Genomic DNA, 27,499 nt, shown 5'->3' with positions numbered 1-27,499 from the left:
CAGAAGATGGCTATTCACCCTTTTCTAAAGATCAGGCACTTTTTATAGATATCAGATTGAGCACCAAAATCACCGGTTAGTCTTGAAAAGGTAAGTCTGTGTGTGTAAGTGTACAGGCGAAAACATCCTCTTTAGAAGTAATTTGCTGAAAACAGTTCTAGTATTTTGTTCCTGCCTATGGCAATTTATGAAACACAAATGAGATATAGTACCAGTAGAGATGCTGAAATAAATCACTCTAAAAACAGAACTGAAATTTTATTTCATTACTAAAGTAAATATAAAAGTGCTTTAGCACAGTTTCAAATTAGATTGAGGTTTGGTCAAGCTTGTTATAAATCCAATGACTGTAAAGCAAATGGCTTGAGATGAACTCTCAGTAGAGTGCTGATGTGAATATCGCTGATGGGATGCTGTGTGGTGCAGAGCAAGAAACAAATGGAAGCAAAGGGGTGGATATTGTGCCTGCAGTACAGGAATCAAAAGCGGGGATACAGCATGTTGTGTTCAGGTCTGCTGTCCAGTTCTAAAAAGCGTGCTGAGAAAATAGAGAGGGGGACAGAACATACCTCCAAAACTGACTCATGGCCTGGAGAACATACCTTCCTCTGAGTATGCAGGAGAGTGGAGGTTAAGCTCAAACCAGGATCCTACCACCCACCTGTAAATGACACTGGAAGACCATGGAGGAGGGCACACCACAGGAGCGAAATGCCTGCAGAAGGTGAAGTCCTCTGTGCTTGTGAAGACCAAGCGGTGAGACACATGGTGGTTGTTCTACCTCCTCGAGAGCAAGGCTGACCTCCAGCTTGGGGTACCCCACTGGTAGTTCTGCACCTGTATCCACCCAGGGATCACTGGGAGCCGATTGTACAGATGCACCTGTGCAGACAGATGTTCTGGTATCATGGTTACCATTCTCAGGGGCAAAAGCACGTAACATCAACCAGCTGCTGGGAGCAGATATTCATGTCAGAAACACAGTGCAACCCACACGAAAGTGACAACTGGCTGTGAGTGGGAGCTGGATAAACTTCATCTGTGGGCACTTTGGAAGAGGCTTGACAAACCACTGTTGCCTGCAGCATTGGGCCTGGGTGCTTCTGCCCTGGTGCAGAGGGAGGGACTCATCACCATCTTCTTTCTCTCAGCTTGCAGAGCAGCCGATGAGCTGCTTCAGGGGTAACAGTCCTACCGATGAAGCCAGTGGCACCTTGGGTGGCTGGGTGTCCTGCAGCCTTTCTGCAACAGGAGAAAGCCTCACGTTACCAGTCAGCAATCAGCTTCAGCTCACTTCTGATTTCCCAGAGGGGCTGGTTGCCCCCACCCATGCCCAGAGCAGCTGCCCTTGAAGGTACAGCCCCTCCTTCACCTCCACTGGGCTGCAGTGGGATTCCTGCTGGAAAAGTCCCTAGGATAGCACTTGCTTATTCCTAAAGCCTTACATCCCAAAAGCCAAACTGCCATCTGATTTCCGAGAAGGCAGGACTTGATCCCCCCGGAGGCTCGCAAACCTCTGTTAAGCAACGTGCTTTCCCTCCTCAATGGGAATATTTTCAGGCTAGTAGAGAGGGAGCTCCCCTGTTGTTATTTACCCACCCTGGGCACCCTCAGGGATTGATTCAGAGCTATGAAAGTTATTGGAAAGATACTTATTGATAATATGTAAAACCCTGCATCATAATGACCAATTAATACGATTCATTGCTGAAGAGGGAAGATTGCAACTAGAGTTGCAAGTAATGTCTTAGCAGGTTATATGCCATGATCTCTGTGACACATCCCAGGACCGACATGTTTTCGGTCCTGTGCTATACCCTCCTGTTGCAGCACCTGCACTAATGTGAACGAGCATTACGCAAGTTCATCAGCTGAACAATAAGTCCTGTGGAACAAATGATTCATTACAAAACGGTTTCTTTTGGAAGAGAAAGAAGGTTTTGTCTAGTTTTTAGAAGTACCACAGGAAAACTCATTTTATTTATGCTTGCTTTTGTTTGACAGTAGTTTCTTTGTTCCTCTCTGCTCTTGCTTTTCTAGTTCCAGTTAGCAGCAACGTTTGGCAATGACAGCCGAGGAAAGAAAGGAGAGGCAGAATCATTGTCGAGAAGGAAAAAGAAACGTGCGCCTGACAAAATAGGATTCGAGCTACGTGTTTAAGCAAGCAAACTAAAGGCATAGACATCTGAGGTTTTTCTTCAAGCATATTTACATTTTCTAGTCATTTGAGCTTGTCATTTCCCACTGCAGGTCTGATTTCTCCCTTCAAGCTACCCCTAAATCATTACCTTACCTCTGGTCAGAAGAAGTCCATCCTAAAGGCTCAGTTGATGTCTTGCTGAGGTCTAGAAGGAGTTGTTTTTTCACAGACACAAGCAGATTTGTATCTGTTAAGGCTTTGCTGAATGCACCGAGCGACCGGCAAAAGCCGTTATCCACCAATACCACCCACAGGTTGCTTTTAGCCCATCACATGCTTTTAAATTAGCAAGCTGTCCCACGAGGCCGTCCCATGGAAGCTGACACAAGGACCTGATACCCCAGCAACTCCTGTGACTGCGAAATCCCAGTGCCGGGGCTCACCACTCCTCACCACCTCCCTGCACCAGTCACCAGCAGCTTGCTGCAGCTGGCAAGAGCCTTTTCCCATGCAATGCAAACCTGCCCACCTCCCCAGAAAAGCGGCTCCCTTTTGTGCTGGTCATGAGACTTCAATGCACCTGCTCATGTTGAGTTTGAGCATGCAACTGCTCCAGACCTAACATAGTTTGGGGCTTCCCTGTAGCTACAAACAAGGGGGCTTTTTTATAAGCTATAGGAAAGTCAGGCTTACTGGCTGAAGTTATTTGGGAGGCTTGGGATGCCTTTGACTCCTGTGGTTCACTTGTAATTTCTGTAAGCTGCCTTGCCAGGTGTTTTCTCTGTAAAGTTTGTCCACAAAGTGAATTTCAGGTGAATTTATTAATTTCCAACTTATAGCGTATGCTCTGGATGTGGTCTCTGAGGAGAGCTCTAACGTCAGAACTGCTTGTGTTAAAATACTGTCTATCCACCTTTAGTAAGCTATTTGTCCCATAAGCCTTTATAAGCATTCAAATAGACAAGCTGCCTCTTCCCTGGGATTAATTTCAGTATTTAAATGCACTGTCCAAGAAAGACACAGCCGGGCCTGAAGATTTTTAAATATAGGTTAAGGAAAATGTTTCCATATTCTGAGGCATTTTTCTTTTTATTTAATGAGAAACGCATGGAAAGGAGGGGAGAAGTATCCCAAGGGAGTATGAGAGGACACATCTGCCCACTGATAAAATAAAAGGAAGGCCCTAGATATATAAAAAAAAAAGATGCGTGCTTCCTTTTCAAGGCTTCCCTCTGGAAGTTGGTAAAGTAGCTTCAATAAGGACAGAGCAATTTGTGGTGTATAGAAGAGGCAGGAATGAGAACAGACACACGGAGGGAATTAGGAGCATGCTGGAGTCTGAAAATTTGCCGTTCACTTTATAATTCAAGGCACAATAGGCATAAATAAAATGGGATGCAAAAAATCGATGTGGGTAAATAGTAAAGGATACTTCAGGGGAGATTGGAGAGGAAAGGCATAATTGCTGCTGAGGAATGTTAAGAAATAACTGAGATAAGAGGCATTAGGACAATGGTATATGGGACCGGCTCACCGTGATTCAAATCAGAGGCTGACCCTAGCTCTTGCGACAGATTAAAGGATGGCTTAAACAAGCTCCTGGTTGGGATGGCGGAGATAAACCCGGCCCTGCCTGCTCTCCAGATGACAGTGCAGAGTCACCACTTTGCCCTTTCCTGGGTTTCTCTGCTTTTACAGCCCTTCTGGCATCTCTTGCAATTTAACCACGACCTTTCCTGCAGCGCGGAGGAGAGCTCTGCGGTGGGTCTGGTCCACCACACTCCTTTTTACACCTCTCCAACCCCACTGGCTTCAGCGTGGCCTTGAGCCAGCCCTCAACCAGGCATCAACAGTGCAGGCTCCTCTTGCATCAAAAAGACATTTGAATAATGTCCAAAATCACGGTTTGACCTCTCCTGGCTCTTTGATACGAAGGTCGAGTTAGGGATGAAGACTCATCCGAGAGCCCGTGTTTGCCACCACCAGTGGCAGCTTGGGGCCAGGTACTGCAGCATCCCCAGAGGTCAGCATGGTTCTCTGCCCGAGCGGCTGGTGAGGAAGAGCTGCATTTGTGGCCCCTGACGCCGAGCGGGGCTGAAGCACAATGGGGCTCAACCCACATCGGTCTACATGGAGGGCTGGCAGGGGCCATCAGATGGCACAGCTCTACAGAGCACCGAGCTAAGTTTGGGCTCAGGCAGGTGCTTACGGTACTCATTGGGGGTGTTTGGAGCTCTTAGCTAGAGAGAGGCAGAGCCTGTGGTTTCACCAAATCCTAAAGTAGGGTGAAAGCAGTTCCCAAATGGGGAGAAACAGAGATGTCTGTTCATAGTGCAACTGCTTAGGAAAAAAGGAGAAGTATTGGTGAGCTCAAATGATGCAAGGCAAAGGAGAGAAAAGACATGAGGTAGACTGGTAGGAGATGAAAAGCACTGACACGTAAATCATGGCCCATCTACCAGTTTTATATGTCAAACAGTAATAAATACCACAGGAGTTAAAACAGGGCACCGTGGATGAGTATGGAAGCATAGAAAATAATCAAGGATGAGAGAGAGATATATGTAAAGTGTAAAATGTCACCCCAGAGCAGGGAGGGAGGCGTTACAGGGTAGAGGGGAGTGAGAGCAAGAAGTAACATGCACACGTGCATACACAGAGACAAACACACAAAAGCAAAAATAAAGAATGAAAGAAATATTGTGCAAGAGGTTAAGGTAAATAAGAAACTCTTCAGATATGCAAGGGAAAAGCTCTCAGGAGGAGACAGCAAATTTACTTGCAAGATAGGGTAAGGATAATTTATTGATGTGAGTTGGCCTCTGGCAAATGGGAAAAAAAAATAATAATTAGCTGTTTTCCTTAATACTCCCAAAGGAAAGTAGGATGAGAGAGGCCAGGGCATATCCCGCACTAATTTACCTTGTGGGAAGACAAAAAAAACACTGGGAGAAAATGAGGAGAGCATGGCCTGACTATCAGACCGCTGAAGAAGAGACGAATCTCTGGGGGCAGGTCAATGAAGTGCAGCAGGCCAGAGCCATCCCAAAGGCAAGATGACAGGACGCGGGTGCGAAGGGGTGGGAGGGTGAGGGAGCCTCTGCCATGGGTCCCATGGGGCCAGGATGGCCAGCACCTCCCGCATCCGCCCCGCTCCGCTCCCCTCGCAGACCTGCCTGCTCAATGCCTTCTTGCAAATTCTAGAGGTGCCCACTCATGGGAGGGCCAGCAAAAGTTAGGGAATTTGCCTTCAGGAATGCAAAATATGCCATTTTACAGTAAAGCAGAGTGGACAGAGTGATACCGGAAAAGTTACAATCAGACTGCAATGGATAAAGTTTGGCAGCTGTGCCAAGAAGAGATCCGCTTCTCAGACGTGCTGTTGCTGCTGCAGCAGGGCTCGGGCATCACCAGACTCGATGAAACTAGACATTAGATGACTCTCTGACCATAGCATGAAACTTCAGCGGCATCTGCAGTTTTCCCAGGACAGGATCCTCTTCTAAGCGTCATCTTTGTCCTCATCACCCCCCCAGCTGGACTTCGGGGGCTGGAGGACTGCGGCAAAACACGCGCCTGTGCAATCAGGGAGAGCAGCTGTGGCGAGACCCACCAGCTCTGCCAACCAGCGGCAATGCTTGGCGGCATCCATCAAGACCAGGGGCAGGCTGGGATGGGAACGGTGAGGGTGCTCCATCAAAAGGGGCTGGGCAGCTGCTGGAAGGATGCTTGAGATGAGGGGAGGTGGATTGAAGTGCTGTGTGGTTGAGTGGCTCAATCCGGAACGACAATAACCCTGTTATACACAAGTTTAAGAATTAATGGGATCCAGCAGTACGCAGCTTTCGTGACCAATTTGATGAGCCAGTTTGTCAGGCTCGCTTAGCCTTCCCCTCAAACCCACACTATCAGCCTGTCAGTGTCAGGGTGCTTTTTTTAGCCTCCCCTTTTATGTCCATGTAAGCTCCAAGGGCAGATACTGTATCCTGCAAAAAGGATTGCGTTCAGGAAACTGACAAATAACCCATGCCAAATGGAGGCAGCAGCATCCCTCATTCGGTTTTGGAGGACGACTCCCAGCTGCATCTCTGTGCTGGTGCCCAGATGCTACAAGAAAAACGTTGCTCATCTCTGGTCTGGATTTGGACCCTGCCTCCTCAGGGAGCCCTGGGAACTGGCCGAGGACCACTTCCCAGTGCCTTTCGCTTCCTTACAAGTCCCCATCGACAGCAGCACCAGCTGTGTACAGCTCTGACTGGTACTGGCAGCAGCACATCTATTACCAAAATAATATACTAAGTCACTGGGGTAGAAAACAGTTGTACTGAAATAAAAGACTGCAGCACCTCTTGATACATATTCTCTGGGTCAGCCCCTAAGGTTTCCTCTTGTTTTATCCAGCTAAATATATGTGTCCAGCTGCTTGAGTAACCTTTGGTGCTAAGAGGCAATCTGCAGAAAAAGCCCTGCTCCTGCATGCTGCTTCCAGCTGCCAGGATCCCCGCTTCTGGACAAGCCCTGCTCTTAAACATGCATTTTCTCCCCGGAGGCCTATTTCCCCAGCAGTCTCCTGTGATTCATAAACTTTACTCAGACACCAGTTTTCATCGCATGCCCTAAAGATTGATGGTGTCACAGTTGCACTTTGGAAACGCTCGGTAGAGCCCTCTGCTTTGCAGGCAGGAGACTTTCTTTCCCCTGGGGCTGAGAGCATAAAGACCATCCTGGCCCTTGAGGGGACTATGGCCAACTCACGTCCTCCCAACAAATGTGCGGCTCCCTCCAGAGCAGCAAAGCAGCTTTTTTGCTGTGGCTCATAACCCTTCATGTCCCGAAATCTTTCACAGAAACACCCGAAGTGGTGGCCTGGCCTCCCAGGGACAGGGAAGGGAGATGAGCCTGAGAAGTCCAGCCACCACTCTGAGGACCACGGCCACAGGAGTGATATGAAGGGAAGGCTTTAAAGCTCACAGCTGTCCTAGAGACTGTGGGAAGCCTTGAATGCCTTCTTTTTTATTCCTCGTTACGCGATTTCTAATCCGACATTAGTCCCCCAAGTCACTCAGCAACACCCTTCTTCCTCCGTTCTTCCCATGGGAGTCTGTGGGTCTGCTCACATCCACAGAGCTCTGACCCTTATAAACAATTGCAGGCCTTTGACCTTCACCCCTGTGTTCATGGGAAAGCTTTTTGGGTGCAGTCTAAGGTGTGAACACCATGCAGATATACTAACATAAGCCACCCAGTAGCTACTTCCATTTTGCATCCAAAATGTGTTTTTTTTTCATGTGGTTAAACTTGGGAAATGGTCGATCAGCATACAGAGAAAGCAGTTATACCACATTAGTAGCATCCACATGGAAGTCATCTCTGTTCCTGTGATAGGGCATCTGGCAAAACTTCCCTGTGCAGGTAACGTCCAGGGTACACAGTTGTTCAGGATGGGGCCTAAGCTCATTTGAGATATTCAAGCAGTTCTTATCAGACTCTTAGGAGAAGAAAAATAAACCATAAAGAGATCCTAAATCTGAATAAGCCAGAAAAGTAAGTGCCTGCACCTTCTCCCCACAAGATACTGTCATTTTTCATTTTATTTGAAGTCTTCTATTACATTTTATATTTTTACTTTAAAAAGATCTCATTGGGGAAAAGAATGCATTTTATATCCTATTTTCAGTTCTTCCTGCCCTGTTCCACAAAGCACAGGTGAGGAAAAATACTGAGGCATCTCACCTGTCCCCACTGACATAAACGTAATCAGGAGAACAGTGAGATGATGTGATTTCCTGCGGAAGCCTTCTCATACCTGGGAACACGAGTGGTTTGCTCATGGGTCTGGCTCAGGCAGGTGGCAGCCATTTACCAGCTCCGTTCTGCAGCTAACCAGTGCTCAGCAAAAGACAGGTGCCAGCTTGGTCCCAACCAGACAGGAATTTCGCTCAGTGACTGAGGCACATCTTTCCCCCATGCTGCCCTGGGACATCCTGCCTGTTTACCTCTCTCCCAGTTTTTCACGGGCAGTGGTGCTGTACCCCCTCTGCCCTTGCCATGAGGATGCTGCAGAGCATCTGGCTGCTCCAGATCCAGCACATCCCTCCTGAGCTAGAGCCCCTGGTTCATGCACCCTGAGGACCTTGATAAAAGTTGGCTTGGTAGGAACAGTGTAGGCAGTCTGCTTGTTGCACTCGTCTCCTGTGTGTCTGTACCGGACAGATCCGTCTGATCTGATGTGGGAAAACTGGTGGCCCTATATGTCTCAGCACCTTATGCCCTTTTAGAGACCTGAGGATATCTGAGGCAGGCAGATTCAGCAGAGGAGCTGCCAGAAATCCCCACTCTCCAGGAGTGGCAGCTGGGAATCAAGCGGGATACCTTAGAGCATCTCGAATGGCACTAGACACCTATATTTAGGCACCCGAATCCCACCCGGTGAGGCAGCAAAGGCCTTTCCCAGCAGATCCACTCCCTGGCAACAGGGTGGTGCATGAGGGATGAAGCATACCAGCATGTCCCTGTGTGTCACTGCTCAACATACCCTGAAGGTAGCAGCCACAGGAAATTCCCACAGAGTGTAAGAGAGAGGTAGAGCCTTGCAACAAGTTTATCTTTAACCATCCTGCAGAGCTACATCATTGCCTGGGAATACTACAGGCTTGTTTGAGGATGTTGCCATTCTCAAATGGGTTCTTCAAAAGAAAAAAAAGAAATAAATAACAGGCCCTTTTAAATCTTTGTTTGCTTCTTGCTAGACTATGTTGGATGCCACCTCTAATTATAGCTCATTTTTAATTCCGCATGGAGTTATGAAGGCTGCCTGGGATTTTGCAGGGCAGGTATGGCAAAGAAAGGGTCTGTCATCTCCAATAATACGGCATACAGGCTATGTGAGTGAGGAACACATACATTCAGAATGAAAGCTGACTTTCCTTGGTGTAGATTGTCTTCTAGCCTCTGGATGCTTTAAGCATATTGCAGTGGGGTTTTTTGGTCCAGTTTTCTTGCTTTGTGAAGCAAAAGTGAAGTGACTGAGCCCCAGAGCATCTTAACCCCGGGGAGCCAGTGGGTCTGGGCCAATTACCCAGAAAAGCGGGGGCTGCTGCAGCTCTCCACTCTACTGGTCTCCAGCACCTGAACCCTGGGCCAGCTGTCTAACCTGTGCCAGAGCTGACTCCTGCAGGATGGACAGCTGGGAAAAGCCTCTCATGGGGGTAGCCTGATCTCGAGTGTTTGGGTTTTGAGACTGAAACGCTCTGATGCGTGTCCTTTCCCAGCTCCGCGAAGGGCAAGCACAACTTTTATTTCACCCTTGAGCGAAAGAGAGAGAAGGCACCAGTGACTTGTGTTTTATTAAAGCCAGGCCAACTGCTCGGGGCCTTGTGGTGACAGGAATTATCAATCTTAAATATATATAGTGGAACAGGCTGGTTTTGCCTACGGCCTGAAGGATGAGCGAGGCATTGCATTGCTATGTGCCTTGTATAAACACCCGTTCTCTGCTGCCTGTGTGTCTGGGGCAGGGCCAAGCTTTCTGGCCCAAATGCTGCCCCTTCACCACGACCGCTTCTCCCAGCAACGCCGAGGTGCATTGCACACACCAACAAAAAGCAGCATACAGCCCTAAAAACATCACTATGATGACAAGGCGGTGCTCAGGAACTGTCGCAATTTGTTTTTCTGTTCTCAGGGTATTCCTGCATTCCTCTCGCTCGGGCTGGCAGTCCTCAGGAGCTTGCACTTACCTCCCGGAGCATCCCTGGGTATCACCTGGGATCCCCTGGTACCTGCTGCAGGCTTCTCTATTCTTCTCCAGTGATCAGGCGTGCAGGAGATGGGCTGCAGTTCAGCGATGCCCTTTCAGCTCTGAGCCTCGGATCAAAGGGCCGCAGCTTTATGCAGGACCGGAGCCCGGCAGTGCCACATCCTGCAAAGCCCTGATTCTCTGGGAACTCACTCTGCCATCCCAGAGTTGCCGGGTGCTGTTTGAAGGCTGTGGGCTGCCAGGCGTCCTGTCAGCTCAAGTATTGTCTGTCCTCCTGCAGCCCTCACAAAGGCAGCATAAAAGCAGAAAGGTGTATTTTGCTCTTTGGCTGCTTCATCAGAAATAACCACGTCTGCTGCCGGGCAGATTGCTGGTGGAGGTGGCTGCTGCGGTCCTGGATGAGAGGGGAAGCACCTCACTTCTCAGGAGGTGCATCCTCAGCCAGATTGGAGTCTACGTTCTTTTGTTCACAATGCTCTACAGGCTTGGAGGAAGACATGATTTTTAATGTTTCCCCTCCTTGTGAATGTAGGATCTAATTCCTCCCTCTCTAAATCAAAAGCAGGATGAGAAGGAGAGAATCCAGTTTTGTCTCATCTCAGATCTCTGTCTCGGGAGGATATGAGGCTTTAAGATCATTGTGCCTCTGTAGCTTCCAGCTAAGAGAATGACATCCAGAACAAACACCAAAATTGGTTAAAAAGGATCACTTAGAGAATAAAAGCAGGGTTGGGGACAACTTCTCATCCCAGATTAGATCAGTGTAATTGCGTCAACTCTTTCCTCTCAGGGCCGAGTTGCCACGGGGCGGTTTGTTTTTCTCTCCCTAATACATGTGATGTGTTTTTTGGACTCGTTCTCATGTCACCACATGAGCCAACGACTGCCTTCCCCTCTGGTGCACGGGCAGCTGCTGGCAGCTGCCTTCTCTGTGCCAAGGGCCTCCGCAACCAGAGGGGCCGACAGGGACACCCACACTTCTGCCCTTGGGCTCCTTTTGGTGGCCACGCAGCTCTCTTCCTCTCTCTTAAAAGGCTGCAGTCCCAGTCCCTGACCACCTCCCTTGTTGCCAGGCCAGTACCTTTTTCCACAGGACAGAGATGGGCATCACACACGGGATTTCAGGTGGTATTTTGGAGCAATGCCTCTTTTCTGGCCATTACATTGTGTCCTAGCTGCTTGTGAGTGCAACTGCAAATTGTCCAGAGAACCTCAACAGTAACGGCTGATGATAGCCCCAGAATTTCACAACTGCTAAACAAGTACAGACCGTGTGTAAATGAGGGTTCAGTGGGCTGTCGAGCCGTTAGTTTTTGTTCATTTTGCTGTTTAGGAGGCACCTTTAATTTTTTTTTTTTTTCTGTGTTACAAAGCGAGAAATACTTAGCATTTATTTAATTAGCTAGGCTACAATACAGGCATTCCCTGATTACAAACCAAAGTCAGTAAAAGCCTAATGTGAATGGTACTTTTTTGTACCATTGGAAATTAAAAATCAGTTGCACTGTGATTAAATTGATTCCGGGTGGTTTCTTTTGAGTAATTATGTTCAAAAACTGTCTGCCAGTCCAATTTGCTATCAAATCTCACTTTATCACTAGCATTCCACCTGCAGGTGCATAGACAATATAAACCCAACGTCCTACAAAATTATCATCCTTTTGTGGGAATGAAATGCTGATTGTTTATTATCTGATTTAATTTCTGGTGGTTAAATCTGAGCAGTCTGATTTAGCAACATTTTCAATCAACCTTACAAATATTTGAATGCGTTTATGTAACAATTAATGTGCAAAATAGCACCGAGCAAAGTCAGCTCTTCCGCTGCTGTCCTGGTTTCAACTGGGACAGAGTTAGCTCTTCTTTTTAGCAGCTAGAAGAGCTCTGTGTTTTGGATTTAGACTGAGACTTGCTCTGAGAAAAATGCTGATAGCACACTGATGTTTGTAGCTGGCACTGAGGTCTCAAGGACTTTTCAGCTGCCATGTTCTTGCCGGTGTGCAGGAGCACAACAGGATAGCGGGGAGCATGGCTGGGACAGAGGGTTCACGACTCCTCTTATGATTTGAACTTAGACTTAGGATTGAGGGCCAAATTGGCCAATGAAGTATTCCATATCATGCAACGTCATGCCCAGTATAAAAATGAGGGTTGACCGGAAAGAAGGGCTTTTGCTCTTCCGGGGCTCTCACTGTCAGACCCTCGGAGTGCTCTCTTTCTCTCGCTCTCTGTTTGGGCCTCTCACTCATTCAGGATTGTGGTGTTGGGACTTACTTGTTTCGGCATTCTTAGTCCAGGATAGGACAGGCCTTGGTCACCGGGTGGTGAGCAATTACACTGTGCATCACTTGTTTGTATATATTATTATCATTATACATATGTATATATATTCAGATAGTAGTAGTAGTAGTATTAAATTGTTCTTATCTCAACCCATGGATGTCTTTCCCTTTTCCCTTTTAATTCTCTTCCCCATGCCCTGGGGGTGGGGGAGAGTGAGCGAGCGGCTGTGTGGCATTTAGTTGCCGGCCGGGCTAAACCACAGCAGCAGCCCCTTGCAGTCCCTCCTCTCTGTGGGGCCACCAGCCAGAGGGGCCGGAAACAGGGCAGCCCTGGGATGAATTCGGCCCCAAAAGCCTGTCCCATATTTGTGCTAACGTAACTGAAAGCAGGATTACACCCCTTGGACTGTGCTGATAGCTGAGCAAAGCCTGAGGCCGGCTGCAGGACAGGAGGCTGGCTGCCTGGGGGACAGTATCACTGCTCGGAGATTCCAGGGTACCACTCCCTTCTCGGATGTGCTGAAGCAAAGTCATCAAAGAGACCTCATTTATTCACTGCGGGGCTGAATTCAGCTGGGCACTAGAACTGCTCTAACATAGCACTGTCTGACTTTATCTATCAGAGACATTGGATGGAGTCAGCGTTGCGCATACGCTTTCAGTCGCCTGTTCTCCAAGCTGCGAGGCACCATCCCTGTTTGCAAACAGGTGGAGGCAGTTCCCGCGGCAGCAAATGGGAGCTGTGCCAGCTGATGGAGCTGGGATGGTGACTCCCACCCTGCGCAGTCCTCCAGCGTGGGCATATCTGAGCTTGGCTTGTGGCACTTCTCGCTATGAAAGGGTACTGAGTGCAGGCTGGGATGGCTCTGGTGTCATTTTTGTACAGCTACTGTCATCCTGGATGCCTTGCTTCCCTTCTACGCAACACACCGTAGCTGGTAGTGATGCTGTTGACAAAGAGGTGACTCATTTCCACCACCGAATCTCTCCCGCACAATGCATCTATATCCTGTTTAATTTCACACGTATCCTGTTTGCTTAGTTACATAGCATTGCTGTTCCATTTGGTGAATTTTAGATTGTATTATAAGGAGCGAATTTTATATTATACTATATGCTAATTGCTCATTTAATTTTAACTTGGTAATACGTTTATACTGTGAACAGTTAGGAAAATGACTTATAAGAGTGTTTTAACTAGATGTGTAATTTGAGGATACAGATTTAATAAGCTATACAAAGTTTTCTGGGGCAAAATTGCTGTGCCCTTACTCAGTTAGGTAACTGGGAGCTTACTTGAGCAAAGAAGCACTTGTAACCCAGGGAGTATTTTGGGACCGCTGTTTAATTACAATAATTACTACTCATAAGTCACAAACTCGGATGTTGTTCATCACCAGATCTGTTCCTGGCTTTGCTGCAGACGGGCAGTGCGATGTTGAGCAAGGAGCGCACGACCTGAGCTGCGAATCTCTTACTCACTCCTGCGAGGAGTTAGTTACTCATGCTGCTCATTTTGCCACAGGAGTAATGAGAAGATGAACGCCTCCATTTTCACCACTCAGGAGCTCCTCAGGTGGAAGGATGCTGTTGGAGCGGAAGTCACGTTACTTCACTAAGTTGCTTATTTTTTTGGCCTGGGCTAATGTGTTGCTCTCAGAGGAGGCTTCATACCAGAGCAATGGGAGCTTTGTGCATCTTCCTGCCAGTGCCCCAGGCAATCTACCTGCTGAACATCCCTGAGCGGGAATCCCTCTAGATTATCTCTCTGCTTATCTTCCCAACCCTCCACTCCTCTTGACCCCACTGAACTAGCACCTTTAAGTTACTCTTATACTTAGTATAATTTAATGAAGGAGCTGAGGGAATGAACGGGGGTGGGGGGGAGGAGATTGGAGGGAGATGCTTAGATGGTACTGCAGATCTTGTCAGCCTACGACAGGCCCCATGGCAGGTGGGGTGGACAGTTTCCAGCTTTCTCTGCTGTGTCTGCCCTATATATAGACTAAAAAATTGCTCTGCTCCTGTCTCTGTTTCCGTGGTGGATTTTAGTATTGCAAATACTGATCAGATGAATGAAAATGAAAGAGACTCTTCAGAGCACCTGGAGGTTTGGTAGGTAATATAATTTGGCTTGCTGTGAACACTTGTGCTTGAAATTTCCAATTTCAGTGTGGAATTAAATTTTGACCTCATCAGCATACCTGACTTAGCACTACTGGCAGGTTCGCTAACCCTTTATTTAATGTTCTGATCTACTGTTTGTTTCAACTTTAGCAAAAACCTTCCTTTTCTTCAGTAAAGTGTAGCAGCCAAGCTAAACAAATATCAGAAAATCCTTTTAACTGTGTCCACTTCTTCTTTTGTTTGAATGCCCAGAGCTTCCCACTCCGTCACGGCATCGCTCTGGGGCTGCAGCGTGGCAGCAAAGGTGCTCGTTGCTGCTGATCCTGGCCCTCGTGAGCACCAAGAGCCCTGCTGTCCCCATATGTGGAGGGTCTTGACTTTCCTGTTTCTATTTACTCTCACGTAAGTAGAAGAGGAGCATTTTAGCAGCTTAAAGACACACCTGGCTCTGGACCAATGGCTTCATTGCTTTCCCCTCGGAGCCGCACAGCAGAGAGGGTCCTGCCTTCCAAAGTGTAGGGCTGCCAGGAGAACAGAGTCCCTGGACGCAACAACACTTTGCCCACCCTGCAGCGGGGCAGAGCCCAGCTCAGCGGCCCCGGAGCCAAGCAGCCTGTTGATGGGCAGGCAGCCGGGGAGGAAGAGCTGGGCAGGAGCCAGCCCTTTAATTGGGCTGCAGAGCAGTGGAAACAGGTTTTTAGGGTAGTGCCAGCTCTGCCCCGCTTCTTCCCATCAGTGCCTTGGCAGAGGAGGCTTCAGGATGGCTTGGGAGCAACCACACACATGGGGCAGAAAGGGAATCCCTGCTGGGTCGCTCATCCCCTTCAGCCGAGTCATCTGCTGGAGCTCACCCCGCTGTGCAGGCTGGAAAGCACTCTGGGAAGCCAGGGTAATGTGAGGGATGTGGGAGAGGATGTACAGCACAGTGTCCAAACGGGGACAAGGTGCCACAAAAGGGGCCATCAGGAAACACAGACACCCAGGCGCTGGGATGTGTCACTGGCTGTACAGCTCGGGCATGAGTGGAAGGCAGGTGTCCTGGAAGTGAGCTTTCCACAGCTCTTTGAGGGTGGCCAAAATCTGCCCAAAGAGCCACGCTGAAACATGCATTTCTCTACTCGTAGATTGGAGGAGAGCCTGAAAATGGTGATGTAATGCTGGACAGAGCTGGCTGTGTTTGCCAGGAGCTACAGCAGCTCCCATCAGTGTCCGTAAGCCCTCGTGCTGCCTGGCAGGTGAGGCAAATCCTGGCTGCCCCTGCAGAAGCTGGGTCCTGCCTGCAAATGGACAGTCCTGCCTTGTCCTCATGGGCTTCAGGCGGGTTCCCATTTCCCTCCTCTCTCCTGCTCTGCTGACCTTCTGCCTCCTGGCCTGGGGACCTGGGGCCGTGTCCGCATTCATCCCTGCAGCACAGGATCACGTCCTCCTAAGTCAAGTGCAAAGTCAGGGGCTAAGCAGAGATTAGGGATCAGGTATTTTAGTCAGTGGACATCCTAAGAGCTTGATCCGAATAGTTTGGCTTAAAATAAATAACCCATTTTGAATCAGGTTTTGCTTGTGACAGACAGACCTCAATGAACATAGGAGAGGAGAAGTAGGAGAGGGATGAGGCAAAGCTCTGGAGCAAATCCTCCGCATATTCATGCATGTCAGTAATAAAATACCGAGCAGCATGGACTCACTAATGCTCACGTTTCTCAGTTTAAGCAGGGTGTCCTGGTTTTCCATCTACACAGCATGAAGCAGCCATTTCTGGCTGACAGCCTGGGTTCCTGTGGGACTGTTCCCATAAGGCCAGTTCAGGAAGAAAAATCTCAAGGGAGTAAATGGATTTTTTCCCCAGTGGTTTCATTGGCTTTTGAATCAGGCCTAAAATGTTGCTGATGCTAAAAGTACACACGCTTTTGGTTGCACACAGTTAGCCGTGCCCTTTAATAACTTGATCCGATCCCTTTGCAGAACCAACAGTAATACCAGGACTGGGGCGATGCCAGATGACGATGAGCCATCCTCGGTACACTTTAATGGTTCAAGAAGACAAACGTCTACCATTCCTGCCTAAATAAAACAGGTCCCTTTTAACTCCGGCAAACAAATCCCACTCCTCCTTAAGCTGCCAAGTGTTTTCTGCGACGGCGTCCTATCTTCCACGCTCTGTGCCCTGTGGGGTACTGGCCATGCCTGCATCACCTGCACTTGCAGCCCAGCTATTAATATTTTTTTTTTCCCCTGTTATTGTGCTGTCTCACGAGCTGCTGGGATCCAAAAGGATTTGGGAAACACTCTGGCACTTCAATTGCCAGTGGCAGGCCATTTGCAGCACGCCGAAGCCCCTTTTTTTGCCAGTCTTCAGCATGGCACATGATAAAGTCAGCTGTCATGTGTCATTGTGATGAAGAGGACCTGAGGAAAATCCTCTGCCGTGGGCAGCCTGAAGTGCCGGTGCACAGGGCTGGCACTGCTGGGGCCGTGCTGCAGGGAGAGCCCGGAGGACGAAGACCAGAGGCAGTGTCTCCTGCATTGGTGATGTGCAAAAGGGGCTTCTGAAGGCACCTCGCGCTTGCAACAGTTTTGTAGATATCTGTTGCGATCCTGCGAAAGTGAAGTCTCCTCACGTGGATGGTTCTGGCACCTTCCCTTTGGTCCAGTTGTCCATCGTCCTCCTGCTCTCCTGGTGCCGATATTCACTCCTTCCCCGTGCGCTCTGCTAGGTGAGAGCTCAGCCTCAGTGTGCTCACTTTTGGCTAGTGATTTTTAAAGTCAACCACCAAAAAGCTCTCGTTCAACTGGGTGACTGCTGAGGCAGTTACTCTTACCAAGCAGCCCCCTGTTTTTCCTCCCCCAACCTCAGGATGCACATTTCGCAGCAAGACTCTTGTTCCCTCTCCACGCAGCACGCCAGTGCTGCTGGACGGATCCGAGTGCCTGGCCAGCCTGGGCTGAGGGAAACCTGTCTGACTCTTGCTGGAGCCAGCTGCCTGTAGGCGGGTATTTTGCAGCATGACATCACCAGTGCGGCGCAGGCATGAGCAATGACACAGCAGGGGAGTGGGTTGCTTGGATGCCAGCGGGGTGTTGGGAGGGGAGGGAAGAGGAGAGAGAGAATGAAGAAGGAGATTTGTTTTCTATTTTCTTTGCTGTGATTCCCAGCAGCGTACCCTTGCTAGATTAGAGTGGGGTCTCTGGTTTTGGGACACGGTAAGACACGCAGACTAAAAGGTAAACCATCACACTGCCTTGCTCCCAGACGAATCCTGCTTTTTAGTAGCATCTTCACTGTCTCCAAGTAGCGGGAGGCTTGCACTCATTTCTCATCTCAATTCCCCTGCCCTGGCGTGTCACCGGCTCCTCTTCCCTCAGGCACCAGGAGGGAGATCTTCCCAGGGCTCCCCACCTCCAGGCACCACACCTGGGCTCTTGTGCCATCATACATTAGAGCAACTCTAACCCTGTTAGACCCACTAATCCCTCCGAGTGGGGAAACACTATTGAATGTGTGGGATGCAGCAGCGCACGGAGACTACGGCAGCAGGAGCAGCGGTGGGGTCAGCAGGGAGGTGGCAGGGTTTATCAGAGGTGCAGAGGGACACAGCTCCAGACTTCTAATCCAATGGTGTTGCCACTGGCAATTGGTTTCTGCGGTTGCTGAGGACATCCCAGGCCCAGCTGAAGTCCACAGGTTGGAACTCAAGGTCTCCAGGGCTACAGCCCCAGCTCAGTCCCTCCACGGCATCCACACCTCGTCACAACCACTGCATACAAAGAGGCTCGAGCCTCTGGTTCCACTCAGATGGTTTCTTTCTTCTTCACTGATTTCCTGAAAAGACTAGGGCCTCCTGGCATCCCTCAGGATTTCTAGGAAAAGTATTTAAAAGAAAAGCTCTCGGATCTGTAGGTGTCCGTCAAAATAACAGCGCCTGTGATGACAGGCGAAGCGTAAACGTTCAGGCAGACAAAGCTCAGCATTGGTGCTGCCGCTGCGGATTTAAATCGGATCTCCACAAACGCCGGTCTGGACAGGAGACACTCAAAGCCATTCTTGCTCGTTACGTGAGCCTAAGCAGAAGACCTTTATTTGAAGCTTTTTTCCTGCTCTCATATGTCACAGCAGCAGTATTCTCCAGCAGTGGAGGGCAGCTTTTCGCTAATTTTAGATCTTTCTCTCAAAAGATGGCAGCTGACAAGGGAGACAGGCCTCTGAAAAGGACGGATTTGAAGGCATGCCTTTTTACTAAAGACGTACAAGCTGTGCAGCGCGGCGGTTCTTGTGAGATCAAACCGAGTGGGTTTCAGATTTAAATCCCACCCTGCTTTGAGGTCAGACTCCAGGCAATGTGTCCCAAGCCGCTCGCCAATGGAAAGGCAGGCGGCGAGGTTTTTTAGCAAAAAAATACAAATAGTGAGAGCTGAGGAGGGGGAGCGAGAGCAGGGCTAAATGATTTACACACAGCTAACCCATTGAGGAAGTTAAATAGATGCTTTATTGTCTCCCAGGGCTCCTGGCTGGATGTATCCGTTTCTAAACAAAGCTTGTCATATCTCTGTGAATCGTTTCAGGCAACAAAGTGTCCTGCAAGATTCAAGGCAAAGCCTCTCTGTTTTCTTCCTGAACAGCTCATTGCACCTGAGAAAAGGCAGAGCCAACACACCACATGGACAGAGGTAGGAAAAAGCCCCACCAGGTCATTTGCAATTGCCCTTTTTATGTCCACAATATGTCTGATGGGCTTTCAATAGCAAGCTTAGGAGATGCATCAACAAGCTTTAAGTTATTAAGATAATTCAGTGAAATTCTTGATGTATAAACAGCATTTTGACTGGGTAGCCTCGTGACTTGTAATATTTTGCTACTTAGAGCAAAGTTTCTGCAAGTACAAAGTCTAAGTGGGCTAGCAGAAGCTGCTAGCTGCATTACTCATGGAGAGTGAGTTCATCTTTTTTCCACAGAGCTACTGCTTTACCACAGACATGTCACCCTTCATGTCCTCCCTTGGGGCAAGTGATGCACTCTCTCCAGGGCCCTTTTTTGTCATTAGAAGGCAACATAAAGCATCCGTAAAGCATCCATCTGTGTATCTGCCTAATCTCACTCTGGCCATTGCTGTGATGCTGAGATAACAGATAGGAAAATCAGAGGTTGTCTAGCAAGGCACAGCTTTCCTTCGGAATAGCTTCTGATAGGGACTGATTGATCTGTACGGCACAGAGGGTTACCCTGGCAGGCAGGTTTGCATTCACTTCTACAGCATTTTTAAAAGGAATTTTGTATCAGACTGTGTTCAGGTGCACATTCATTGTTGATCAATCTGTTGTGGAGTTACACACTTTAAAGGGATGTTGTTAGGCTACAAATAATCTTGGCTAGTTTCCCTTTTGCTCATCAGTTGCTGATGGCCACATGAGCTGAGTGGGAAATGCCTGTCTCTGGTTTGCACTCCTTTTGCACAGGAGGTGGAAATGTAGCAGAGCTCAACACAGAGCTTCCCTGGGAGGTCAGATGCAGGGAAACATCCCATGGTGTGGTTCAGAGCTGTGGACCTTAAGCATATTCTTTCTGGAGTGTTGAGCAATTCCTTCCCTAATTTAACAAATTTTAAATATCTAATTCAGCTTTCACCTGCATGTTATTAGCCTTTTTTTTCCCCTTTCAGTTTGAACTGTAAGCAAAAAAAAAAACCAAAACACCACCAACCTCAGCTTCCATCTGTAGCCCAGCCCCCAGTTAGTTTTCCTTTGCAGTCTGATGCGCAATGCCCTACTGCAGATTTGCAAATGCTGCTGGGGAGTGTTCACTTACATCAGAACACGCTGTTTGCAACTGTTTTTTTTAAGCCTCTCTCCTTCTCTATTAATTTTATGCTGTGAAACAAAATTGCACAAAAATGATGCATACGATGATTTTGACAGCAAACTAAATAAGGGGCTCTGTAGGAGATGCCATCACTGATTTAGCCCATTTTGTTTAGCCAAGAAGGAGAGGGAGAACACTCGCTTTAAGAGAAATCAATCTCCAAAGAGCAGGGAATGAGGAGGTGGAGGCCGGTAGGCAGTCGCTGACTGAAGAGTACCTGAGCTTGGAGGCACTTACCTCCAGGCAGTTGCTTTCCCTTTGCAGGGTAGGGAGCTACGTGTGCTACTCTGCCACCCAAAGAGGAAGAGGAAGAATCTCTCTTATCCTGCAAAGGGGAACTTTTCCAGCAGCTCACTGTCCCCTGCCAGAAAAAAGCAAGTATCTGTCTTCATCTTCTTCCTCTCCTTAGACCCAGAGCATCCTGCCATGCCAGCCTCTCTTTAAAATAACTTGTGACTGTGCCTACAAACACATCTTGGAGGGAAGGGAAGAGTGCGGTGCAGTCAGTCATGGCAAAGACTGTTATTTTCTACAGTGTGCAAAACAAAACAAAGATCTCTGGCTGAAAAAAATGCAAATACAAAAAAAAATGCACAATCCATGGATCATACAAATCTCAGACCTGTCTGTGCACTTGAGTCTCCTGTGATGAGACCACATGTGGGGCAAGGCTGTTAATAAGGAGCAACCTGATCTGTTAAGGAGCAACCTGGTCTAGTGGGAGATGTCCCTGTCCACGGCGAGGGGGGTTGAAACTAGATGATCTTTAAGGTCCCATCCAATCCAAATCACTCTGTGATTCTATGATTCTATGAATATTGTTCAGATAAACACAACATTCCCTCCCTCTGCTTCTGCTGAGAAAAACACCTCGAGGCGGTGGAGAAGGTGGCTTTTCCAAGAGCTGGCACACAATCCAGTGAGGGGAACCTGGGTGACCTGAACACCCATTTCTCCTCTCCCCATCTGACTTCACCCATTGCAAGGTGCCATCAGTGTTGCCATGTCTCCCCCCACCCCGTGGTCCCCAGAGGGGACACATCCTGCTCAGCACCCCTGAGATGGCTCCAGAGCAAGGGGCTGCTGCCGGCTGCAGGAGCTGCTTCTCGCATGTCGCATCTTCATCGGTTGCCAGTGCCACCGGCTGGGGACTGGTACTGCTCTGCAGTCTCCTTAGCATCAAGCACGTTACCGGCGCTCACAAATCATCCTCACAATAATTAGCAGCAATTAGTGACTTAATGGAGAGTCTTTGGGGATTCCTAAGCATGCGCCTCATGAGCGTGGGTTTTTTAAGATGATGGATGTTGAGAAAGCCCTCAGGAATGCCGGTGGCACCTGGCTGTCCCTTATCTCTGCGCCTGCCAGGATGGGTTTGTTTGTGCGCGCCCTTCCTGGCCTTCGCCCCACCGGGGGAATGCTGCCTCGGCTGTGTGTGGTGGCATTCCTGGCCAGCCCCAGAGCAGCCATGGTGGACCTCATCCCCTAGGCCTCCTCCCAGCCATGAAACCCATGTGCGAGCCCATGCATGGGTACAGGGTTAAACTCCAAAAGATGGAGGGCAAGCTGAGCTGCTTAGCTTGCACAAGATGGGAGAAAATGCAGCGAAAACCAGTTTAAAATTGGATTAATTTCCTTTGCCCCTGGTTGATCCTCAGCTCTGCCGAGGCTCGGGCTCCTGGATGAGGCTGAGCAGTCACACAGGGCTCGCTTGTTGAGGGCGCAAGGCATGAACTCCTCCGCCAAAAAACCTCACCTAATTAAATTTCTCATTCTGAAAGCAAATAAGGGTTCTCAGAGGAGACAACGGAGTTTCCCTGAGGTTGTTACTGTTGGGCAGATTTTTGCAAGTCATTAGCAACCTCGGGAAATTGTTGATCAAGTGGTTGAAAATGCAGCTTTCCAGTTTTCCAGTAAACCGAGCGTAGTAAGCTGCTGTGGCATAAGCGTCTTCATAATGATGTTTCTGAGTTAACAGGAGGGGCCTGGGGTGTTTTAATTGCCTTAGTTTCTAAATAAATGTAAAGAGATTTGTACACGTCCTGGATGCAAATGACCCCTCACAGAAAGGCTGCCTGGCTTTTTGCTTCTGAAAGAAAGGAAAAAAAAAAGCCATTAACGCTGGGCTGTGAGCATGGTACTAGCATGTGCCCAAGACTGTAATTAATGCAGACACTTACCACTTCTCATTTTGAGCAGCACCTTTATATCTGTGAACCTTTCTCAGCTGTTTGGTTACTCAGCCGCTAACACAGGTTGTTAAGCACTCTTTGGTCTGGCTGAATTTTTTTCCAGATTTGTGTGCTGTTTCACCAGCAAACAGCGAGGGACATGAAGACACGTCAATAGAAATAGCAAACTGCACAATTACAGCAGCTCAATAGATAGACAGTTCTTGGGTCAGTATGTAAATTGCTGTTTTTAGAAATGACACGTTTTTCTCTTTCATGTGGGATCTCATCTTACCTGTCTGTAACTACAGGCATTCTGCTACATAATAGGGTCTACTACTGTATGACAAGTTTTTTCGTAACATGTTGGCAGCAGTTTCAATTGCACAAATCGATCCAGGCATTGGAAATTCAAAACAGAATTTTTACCTTTATTGCCTAGTTTAGTTTCTACCTGTTCTCTGCAGGTATACAGGGAACATTAGTCTCAACTATGTCATTTCAGTCCAAATCCCAGATTGCTGTTTGCTTGGGGTGATTTTAATTGAGCTGGCTGGAGGTGAAACTCACTCCAATGAATAATAATACCTGCTCTTTTAGAAGAATGACAGAGATGAAAATAGAATTAATTCAGAGATCCATTCCTGTGGTCTAGCCACTGGGCACACATCCTCCAAATTAGATAGGACAGAATGGGAACTCCTTTGAAATTACCAGGCAGCTGATTTGAAATAAACGCAAAGGGATGCTTTTCCACACCGTATGTAATTGAACTGGGGAACGTGCTGCACCAAATAATGTGGAGATCCCCAGTATAAACAGGTTTCAACAGGACTTAGCCAGAATTTGGGAGATGTACCAACCGGTCCTGCAGGGCACAGAGGTTCAGCTGCGAGCTCCAACTCAGACAGTCCTTCCAGTTTCACATCTGCCAGAAGCTGAGAAGGTTGCAATGAGATGGATCATCTTCTGCTTTCCGTGTTTCCCTTACTCCTTCCCTCCCTGTACACCTCTAGCTGCTTTTGGAGATAAGCTGCCAGGCTGATCCAGAAACTTTGGTCTGACCCTATATACCACTCTCAGTTTCTACCTTGCAGCGTGGTGCGGGTCAAGCTGCGTGGTCCCTGGGCACAGCAGATCACATGCACAAACCTGTCGATCCAGAGATGCTGTTTGCATCCCCGCTCCAGAGACAAGGCTGTTCCATGCATCTTTCCTTTTCTAAGTACCGAGGTTTGCAGACAGAAAACCATATTTTACTGGAAGGGCTATAGGCAAGCCGGCACGTTCAACCCGGAGCTGGCTTTGCAGTGCCTTAGTGACCCTCCAGAGGAATTCAAGGCAGACCGCATTTTTTGTGTGTGTGCTTGTTATCTTATCTTTGAAGTCCTTCGGGAGGCTGTGATCTGCCTTCAGCTGACACGAACGCAGCCTGACTGCAAATATTTGTTTGAGGAAGCGATTGCGTGACTTTTTAGCTCCCAGATAACAGGTAGACGTAAAGAGCCTGCCCAGTTCTGTCTCGTATTCAACACATGGCTCCTTGGTGCATAACGCTTCCATTAGCATCACTACCAAAGTTGTCAGGTCAGAGCTCAGTCCTCCATCTTCAGTGGGCCCAGCACAGTCAGTGCTCTCAGACCTCTTCTCCTTCTCTTAATCCACCTACCCCAGGGCTCAGGGAACAGCTATTTTCCAGCTCTTCCAGAGAAAACTAGGGGTGTGGGTTTCCCCCAGTTTCTCCTTTCAGGGAGCTATTTTCCCACATGTAATCACTTCCCCGGATCGTTTTAAAGCAGTGAGCATGCTGCCAGGGTCTGGAAATGACCCTGTGGTTCACAGAGGGGGAAAACCATAGATGAACATGTGCGGTGGTGGTGATGATAAGACTACTAACAAAATATTATTCTCATGATACAGTAGGCTGACTGACTGGGTCCCACAAGGTGACTGCCTTCACAGCAATTTATCATTCGTTTTCCTCCATTCGTGCAATTCTGTAAACACTCATAGGTATCAGTTTTCTGTAAATACTGCGGACAGGCTCTGCTAAGGGATGGAGGCATCCATTTTCTTATAGGTGCCTTCATCCCAAGGGTGTCAGTGGGAATCCACTATCTTTGCCTGTTGGGCATGGCACCCAAAAGGCTGATTTTCATTTCTGCTCAGAACCCCTTTGCATGCTCTGGCTGTGTGAAGGAGACATGAGTTGCAGGCTATGTGTAGTGGCTCTCCACGAAACTGCAAGCAGTGGGTAAAATTCACCTTGCCAGGACTTTCTGCAGAAGTTACGGCCCACTTTAGACAGGAGGACGGTGGGAGCAGCAGATCTATAGAGAGGGCTGTCGTACCGCTGTGCCGTGAGAAGTTTTTCAGTGTTAGCCTGATAGTTAAAATGGAAAACAATGGTCCAGGAGACAGATGGGAAAGGCACCCAGACCCAAGGTGGGTAAAGAGGGAGAGTCCAGAGGAACATAAAATTAGCAGGCTCTCATCCTCATCGTTATCTGTCTTGGTAGCAGGGCTTTTGGATGAGATTTTTTCGCAAATTCCATGGGAGATCTTGGCATCGACTGACACAACACTAATTCCCAACCTCTCTGTCCCTTCTGTGCCAGTGGAAGGTGAGGAAAATTTCCTAGTGCATGAACGGGGTCTGGATCAGACTCAGCACTGCCAGCTGGTTACCTCCCCCATGGCTCAGCCCTGATGTTCACCTGGGCTGGTGAAAATTCTCACCTTGCAAACAGGCAACACTTCCAACTTGCTATAAGGTGATTTTGTTTAACTCAGTTTTTCTAATATAACCGTGTCTCCTGTGACATAACTATATCCATTCATCTGGTTTCAGGCTTGTTACGATTTGAGAAATACTTAGTGGCACCTGTTGTGGAAGTACCAATGACTGATGCCAGCAGAACCATGTCCTGTGACGGGCTGGTGTTTATCTACAGATCCTTTCCTGTCAGATTAACAATTGTCTGATTAACACTAATCCATGTGTGTCTTAAATATGAAACAGAGATGGACTTAGCTCTCCCCTTCTTTTCTAGAAACTGTCATATTTGGAGAACCCACAAAATAGGAGGTGGGGTTGTAAATGAGCCTGTTACATGGCAGCCTGGTGTATGTACACTTTGGTTCTTTGCAGTTTTGGTAGCAAGGACTTCCTTCTAAGCAGAGCTTTTTTGTGTCCTGGTTTACAGGCAATTTAAGGTTCAGGTGTAAATGGAAATCTCATGGTGGTGCTCTGATGATAAAATTCAGGAAGGCTGTTATTCAAAAGCCACTAAAATGCAATGGAGAGACTTACCAAGCTTTGGATAATGTCCAGACAGCTGAAAACTGGGAAAGACTGTTCAACCCAATTTGCTCCAGGACTGTTGCCTATGAGTAAGCTGGATACCAATGGCAGAGGTTCATATGGGACTCCAATGCTCACATGGTGTCTATAAAGTGTGTTTCTGCCCTAAGCATCACAGAAGAGGACTGAGGAAGGTCGGAGAGGCATGAACTCTCCCGTTACCCTCAGCCAGCAGCTATATCCCTCACTGGAGATGAAGCATTGGAAAAGTGATCTCAGAGGGGCCACAGGGTTTTTTTGCAGGTGAAGGGAAAATCCTTCTCCACGGACCTGCTCCCTTGGCTGCAACACGATTACTCCAGCAGTTGGGGTGTGCTTAGAAGGACATAAAGCTAAATGCCAAATTCATTTTTTCTTCATTTGGACTATGCGTATCTATTTACTAAGCATAAATGTGTGTCTCTCTAGCCTCACATGGGCATTCACTTGTTTTCTTCTCCCATTGCCAAGAAATAGTCAAGTGTTTTGCAACAGCTGGCTGGGATCGCACAGAGCCCAGGGTAGCTGGAAGACAGAGGATAAAGAGACTTTTCTAGTGAAAGGTGGGAGCAGTGGATCACATTCCCTCGGGCAGAGCAGAAATTTAGCCCTAATCTCCCACATCCTGCATAGACGTCTCAGTCACCTCCTGCTCTGCTCGTCAGTATGTAAAAAAGAAATTCCGTTTATAAAAATGCAAGCTGTGTTTTCATACAGTATCATATAAATTTTCCTTGCGCAAAATGTGGATTCCTGCTTTGAGTAGGAGAGGCATAGGTTAATAATTTTTGTGATACTGGCACCTTTCATTCCCAAATGCTTCACTTCTTAAAAAGAAGGGGGGGAGCAGGGGTTGGTCGAGGTTTTTTTGTTTTACCCTATAAAGTATATCCAAGGAAACAGGTACTTTTTAAGAGCAAATGTAATCACAATGACTTTGGAAAAGAAGTAGAGAAGTAGCATGTGTCTCATTGGAACTGCAAGGGGAATTTAAGTAAAATGAGTAACTTGTGCTGGAGTCCGGACACGACGAAGGCCTGGAGTCAGCCTGGTACGTGGAGGCAACTTGCTGAACTGATGCTGGGACAATTTACACCACAATTTGTTTTATTAGTGTCATATACTGCCCTATCTGAACTAGTGGTCAGGATGTAGAATGGGTCGATATTGAAAAAAATCCATTAATTGATTATCTTGTTTTTCCAACTTTCTGAATTGCCAGCGATGTTTTGTTTGGTCAGCGTTTCTACGGAAGGAGGCTATTTGCAGAACAGGTGTTTTTTTTAAACCTTATTCCTCGTTAACGCATTTTTCATCCAGTGAATGCTGTAAAAACGCCATGTGAGTTCAGTCACCAACCGCACCCTGTGAGTGGCACATGAGGCACAACTGCTCCCAAAAGGAGGCCTGGTAAATAGCTTTCAAGGCCTGCCTATACTAAACCACATTCAAAGGGAGCAATACGAGAACATGAAAAAAAAAGCCACCCAACCTGGTGGCCAAAGAGCAAGGCTGAATCCAGCTAACAGTTTGCCCAACTTTTTGCCACCTGAGGACTTGCCCGTCTTGGGTGTTGAACGATGCCTTCCAGAAGCACAGTGCTTTACCTCCAGCAGCACGGGGCTCTCACTGCAGTGGAGTCACCCCAATTCAGGGCCACCCTGCAAGGGAGAAACCCCCTGAGTCACCAGCACCAGCCGCTTCCCTCTGCAGCCAGGTTTTATGTAAAACACCCACTGCAGGCATCCATTTGGCCTCGTTCTTCACCTGAACTTCATCCGCGAACAGCAAGAGGCGATACGGCTGGAGGGGTTGTTTGGAAAACC

This window comes from Tauraco erythrolophus, chromosome 1, assembly GCF_009769465.1.
Source record: "Tauraco erythrolophus isolate bTauEry1 chromosome 1, bTauEry1.pri, whole genome shotgun sequence".
In the NCBI taxonomy this organism is placed as follows: Eukaryota; Metazoa; Chordata; class Aves; order Musophagiformes; family Musophagidae; genus Tauraco; species Tauraco erythrolophus.
Note: the sequence above shows the minus strand (reverse complement) of the source record.